Source organism: Cyprinodon variegatus, unplaced genomic scaffold (assembly GCF_000732505.1).
Source record: "Cyprinodon variegatus isolate N-32 unplaced genomic scaffold, C_variegatus-1.0 Scaffold1477, whole genome shotgun sequence".
Lineage (NCBI taxonomy): Eukaryota > Metazoa > Chordata > Actinopteri > Cyprinodontiformes > Cyprinodontidae > Cyprinodon > Cyprinodon variegatus.
Window position 1 is genome coordinate 7755 of NW_015151930.1, and position 6099 is coordinate 13853.

A 6099-nucleotide genomic window follows, 5' to 3' on the forward strand; every position below is an offset into this window, starting at 1 on the left:
AAATGCTACTATACAAACGTACCCAGTGAGAGAGGTTACATGCAGGGACTATGGGAATTATGGCAGCTCCAAAAACCAACAACGACACTGACAAAGAAACAACTACTAACTCAGTGTTCTAACATCCGCAAACGGCAGCTCCTATCACAACTAGAAATTGATGAGGTACAACTGACATGCTGCAGCAAGGAGGAGTCAGGACAACAGGTCAGTAGGGAGATATCATCATCCCAACACACAGAGATTGGGTCCCCAGCCCCAACACCAACAAGCCCACTAAACGTAAGGGCGGCTGACCTACGACAGCAGATCATAACCAAACTGAATCCCCTAGTACGACGACCAAGACTGCCAAGGCTAAGTGACAGAGTACCCTCTTTAAGTCTTGTAGAAGATGTAAATGCAGCACTACATACTGTATGTCCTTTTAAACAACTTTGCTGTTCATGTAATTAGCTGTTTACTTGTGATTTATTGTCATCATCAACCATCCTAATGTTGCCTGACAGGTTGCTGTGACATATTCCAGTAGTTTGTGCTTCTGAAAGCTTTGTTGATGCACTTTTAAATTAGTTGTCGTGCAGCGTGTTGCAGAGCATCCATCCCCAAAGGCAGCCAAGGAGATAATCTATTCTCAATTGGATTCATTTTGGCTTTAGGGATGGAAACATATTTTATTTGCAATTGTAACACTTTTTTCACAAAATAAGTTTTGTTGTTTAAGTTTAATAAAATATCACAGTCTACTGACATGCCTCAATGTCTTTGTTTTTTCATGACAATCGTTTTGGAATTTAGGGTCTTTTAAATTGTCTTTAAAGGCTTTTAAAGCTGTTTACTTTCTTTGGTGCAGTTTTTTCCCTACAGCCCTGCATTTGCAGTTTAGTAGTAACACATTTGTTTGGTAAGTGGAAGAATCCTCTGACTAGACTTTTGAGCTCAATTTGGACTCCCTTACTCCCCAGTTCCAACTCCATCCCTCTCCTTATAGTCTTAAGGTTTTGGTAAAGGTTTTGGACATGCACTCATGGTTTTCATTAAAAAAAACTTGGAAAACTGCCCTCATTTGTTTGGTCGGCCAGGGATACAGAAAAACAACCCTAGATTTAGCCCAGACCATTTTAATAGAAACGTTCTGATTCACAATAAATCAAGTTTCTAACTCTGAAACCAGCTAGGCACTGATAATGTTGAAGAAGTAACATGAATTTAGTACAAAGCCAAAAGAATTGCTCTTCTTCACATCTCGTTTAAATCAGTAAAGAGCACACAACCAGCTCAGATTTATCCGTTAACTACCGGTAAATTTCTTCAGGTCAGTTCATAATGTACTTTTTGGACTTTAAAATCCAGCCAAAATAAGCTCCCACTGGTGGTGTCCTAAGATCTCCTTCATATCAATGTTTTAATTGACATCAACCCTTGCTGTGTTCACAAAATATTTTGTCTGTCTGTTCAATATATATCAAATGTTCATATTTTTAAATGACGTTATTTCAATATTTTAGAAATGTTGAGAGGTCTACACTGGATTCAAATCATAAAATGGGGAAAGAAATTAGTATTCAGATTTTAAACTCACAAAGTGGAACCAGTTTGTTAGAGACTTCAAAAAACAAAACAAAACAAAAAGAGCAACCAGGAGCAAGAGTTCAAACTTAACCTGTAGGCAAATTAACAAAAACCGCCTACAAACTCCCCCATGATCTCTTTGTCCCTTAAGCAGAAAATGGGGCTTCAGTTTGTGCTTGAGCATTAAACATATTACTGGCTCTTTTAACTTTGTTGTTTGTTTGTTTGTTTGTTTTTAATGTTGGACTTCCACCTCCAGAATAGCTCCCATATTTGCAACCTCCATGTTCCCCTGCATCTTCAACTAAAGATCAAGGAAGCATGTATGATCCTGCTTGTCTGGGTGATCCTTTTGCTGAAACAGCAACAGTTTTCTTGTATTATGTTTTTCCTTCAGTTGAAACTGGGAATGAGTTCACAGTAAGGTGTCTTAACTCTTTCTTTAATGTTACTTCTTGTGATGAATCCAGAAGGTTTCAAAACTAAAGTCATCCTCCCTTTTTTCCCTTTTTGGAATAAAGCAGATTTTATATCTAAAATACAGCTACAAAGCCCTCCTTCCTTACACTTCTCAGACTTGTAGAGTTGAATTAGCTTTACTATCTTTGTTCTTAGATTTTTTGTGTCTTTATCTATTCTTAAGAAGACGGTCTCAGTTTTATTAATGATCGATTTCCAGGTTCTCATTAAATTTTTCTGATTTAATGACAGAAGAGCTTCCCTGTAAACGTGGTATAGAAAGCTCAGGGAAACTTCCTCTTTCAAGTTAATGTTAATAGTTTATAAGGCTGATTAGTTAAACAGTTTTAACAGGCTTACCTGGATGATGGTGGTGATCTCTTCTTCAGGTCATCTCATATCAAGTTTCTGCACACTAAAACAAAGAAAGTCCGCAGCAGCTGCAGGTAAAGGTGAAAGGTGTGGTGGTGCTCATGATAGACTTTATAGAACCGAAAGGAAAGAAAAAGAAAAAAATAATTCCTGATAACCAGAGACTGTCTGGTCATGAACAAGACTGGGTTACAGCATGCCTTAAGCTGGGAAAGAGTACATTACACAGCACACCTTCTGGCAACAGCTTTCCAGTATTTTTAATTTGTGGAAATGAAACAAACGAGTGATTCTTACTTTGAAAGTTTAGGATGTGCGTGAGTCATGAGCTGCATCTTGGAGTCCCTCAGGTGGAGCTTAACTTGCTCCTTTTGCTTGCCTGATATAGGTAATGTGCCAAAATTATTTTCTATTTTCTCTTTTGCCCAGAGAATAATTTGTTTTAACAAAACTGATTAGTTGAGATAAAAAAACAAAAACAAATGACAAACCAAAGGCCTAATTTTTCTTGAAATGTGTCTTTTTTTTGCAGGTTTTTGCTTATTTCCATCACCTTGTTAGGCTTTCACAGCCATGGTTCGAAGCAGAAACATTCCAAAGAGACCATTGATATTGTTTCCAAATGGCTGCATCAAGCTTACAAAAAAGGCTGTGACCTAAATGAAATGCAATGTCATTAAAATTAGACTGCATGAATTATAATGCTGCACAGGTTCATTTCTTTACTGAGCTGTTTATCTGTTGTGTTCATATAATTATTCAAGATTTAAGCACATTCAACAAAAATGCATGTTTAACATGCAAAAAGTAGAAGATGAACATCAAACCTGGAAAAAGTGCAATTATAACATTTATTGCCGTTTCAGATGATAAAATCAGTCCAACACCTCAAAGAGTAAAAAGCCAAATCTTAAGGAAGGTGCAAAACAAAAGTTTAATTAATGTATTTGATTAATACTAAAACTACTCGGCCTGAGGGTGAGTGGTTATTTTTGATTAATTGTGGAATTGATTGTTCGACTACTTTAATTAACTTGATTGTCATAGAAAGAGTAAGGCTGTGTGTGACAGACAGTTCTCACTATTACATGGCCAGAAGTCTTTTTAAAATGATACCAAATAAACAAGATATTATCAACCAGTCTTCATACCCTTATAGCACCTTGCCCTCTTACCGAATAAACTGTGCAATTAAGGTTAATGAATTCCCTCAGATGACAAATCCAAGATAAAAATCGAACACAGATAAAGTGTAGCTCAGTACAAGGGCAATTCAAGAGATTTACTTCTAAAAGTAAAGGGAAATTAAACTAATGTAGTAATATCTTCGGTTCAAAGAACAGGCAGGGGTTATTCTGGGAGGTGAGGGCTTAATGAGGACCATATTTACGAGCCAGGAATCATCTGTGAAACACGGCGGATGTGGAATCATTGCAACCCTTTGTTTATAGCTTAAGAGAAAAAGACTAAAAAAACATAAAAATCTTTAGAACAAAACAAACCCGAAAAAACATGACCCAGCGTTTGGCATGAAAGTTACAAATAAATGAAGCAGACACCATATTTACATTAAGATTGTATTCATTTAGTTATTCAGGGAAAAAAAAAAAAAAATAAAAACATCACATTTTCACCATTCACTCAGCTTTTGTATGTACACATTAAAACACACTTATTTTAATACTTTTAAAATATTTGTACAAAATACACTGTTCTCCCTTTATAACATCATTCTTTTAATGGAGGCCTTTTCTGCAAAAAAAAAAAAAAAAGGTCAGCAGATGTGAACTATTGATTTGTGGTATTTTTGCATATCATCTTTATTGCATATTTTAATCCCTGCTTTCTTTCTTTTTTTCTGAGGGGTCTTTCGAGGCAGAGGAGGAGGCATTACTGTAACTGCCATCACTGCACCACCTCTGCAGACATTTTACTGGAAAACCCTAATAAATATGACTCTCATACACTTTGGAAAAAATAGGCAACTGAAGGCGGAAAAACTGTTCAGGAGGGAATATTTAACATGGAATCATTTATTTATTTGCAAAGGACTTTTTTTTTTTTTCATGTGAACTATAAAACACAAAAATCAGGCTAAGTGGGGTAATAGTGTCTTTAGTATGACAGCTGGCAGTGGTTATTTTTTATATATATGATCTGTAACACAAGGTTTAAATTAATTGGCAATAAAATCTATCATCAAAACACCACAAAGTTTCACACACCCACACACACACACTCATTCAGCTCAAGGTCTGTGTATGACAAGATAGAAAACAAGAAGTTTTCCTGAAAGTCATCGTGTTCATCAAAGAGAAGAACGTTATTTGAAAAGTGGTTAACTGTTTTTAAAACAGTTTAGGCTGAGTTAGAAAATATAAAAGAAAAAAACAACAACAACATATCTAAATAATATTCTTTTGATTGCTTTTTAAAAAGTTGATTTTTAGAAAAATCACAACTGGCACGGGTTGGGATCCTGTATCAACGGAACACCGGTGAGGCTAAATATACATAAAGTGAGATTTAGAAAATACAAAATAAGCTTCTTTTTTTATATATTTTTTAAAGTTCATCATGGCTACAGCTAGACTTCGTATGCACTGGTTTGGCAATAATGAGAGCTTAAGTCAGAGTGGTTGTCTTGGCGACAGAATGAACCAGGCATGAACAATAAACCCTGTACCTTCCATGGATTCTGAGCGGTAAGATTCACAGCCGACATTTTCTATGTGGAATGGGCAAAGAAAATATTTACTTCAATAAAGGGACGAGGAGAAGGTGAGATCTCCAAGAGGACCCACCGAGAAGAAGGACTTCAGCTTTATGGCAACACAAATCAGCTCCACCATGTTCAAGTTACAGCTTGTGATAAATTGGACTAAAGGTGAAGGAAAACACATTTTCTTTTAACGCTCTAATGAGTAACCTGACTTTAGCCACCTACTCAGAGTCAAAGCAGCATTAGATTGGGCTGCAGGTGAAGCAACTCGAAGTAATCATCTTCTGAACTGTCTTTATTACACCCAAATGGCATCAATAAACCCAGAAACAAGTCTGGTTTCTGGGTTCTTTCCTAATGCAGTTTGTCAGAAGATTACTCTGGTGGTGGATCCTAACAACAGCAGCATCTGAATCAGAAGAAGACGGCACTGAACAAACCAGAGAGAAATGGAGTTTTGTTTGAGTTTTAACACTTACATTGGTTTTAAAGGAACATTCCAGCAATAAATAAATGTAATAAGGGATTTTTTTAGTGAATGCCCAGCTACAAGTGCTAAATGCTTCCAAATGGTGTTTAATTTAATTATTCTGCTGATCTCTTTTCAATGTGGCATTATGTAGATATTATTTTCTAAATGTTGGACCCCGAAAGCTACTTGTGTAGAATAAAAAAAAAAGAAAATTTCTGATCCACCTTTTTTATTTATTTCTTTTTATACTTTAAGTAGTTGATAAAATATGGGGGAAAAAAATTCTTAAAATGGTTAAACGTCAAATATTGTTAAATGTTATTTTGTTCTCTAAAGAATGTGTTCTTTAGAAGATAAAGGAGAATTTTTAGAGATTCTTTCACTTGTTTTTTTTTTTTTTTTCTGATTTCAAATTCTTTTTTGGGCCTATAGTTATACAAGAGATTATCGCTCTCAGATTGATTTAAACAGACATCCAGCTTAGGGTTATAGCTGGATTATA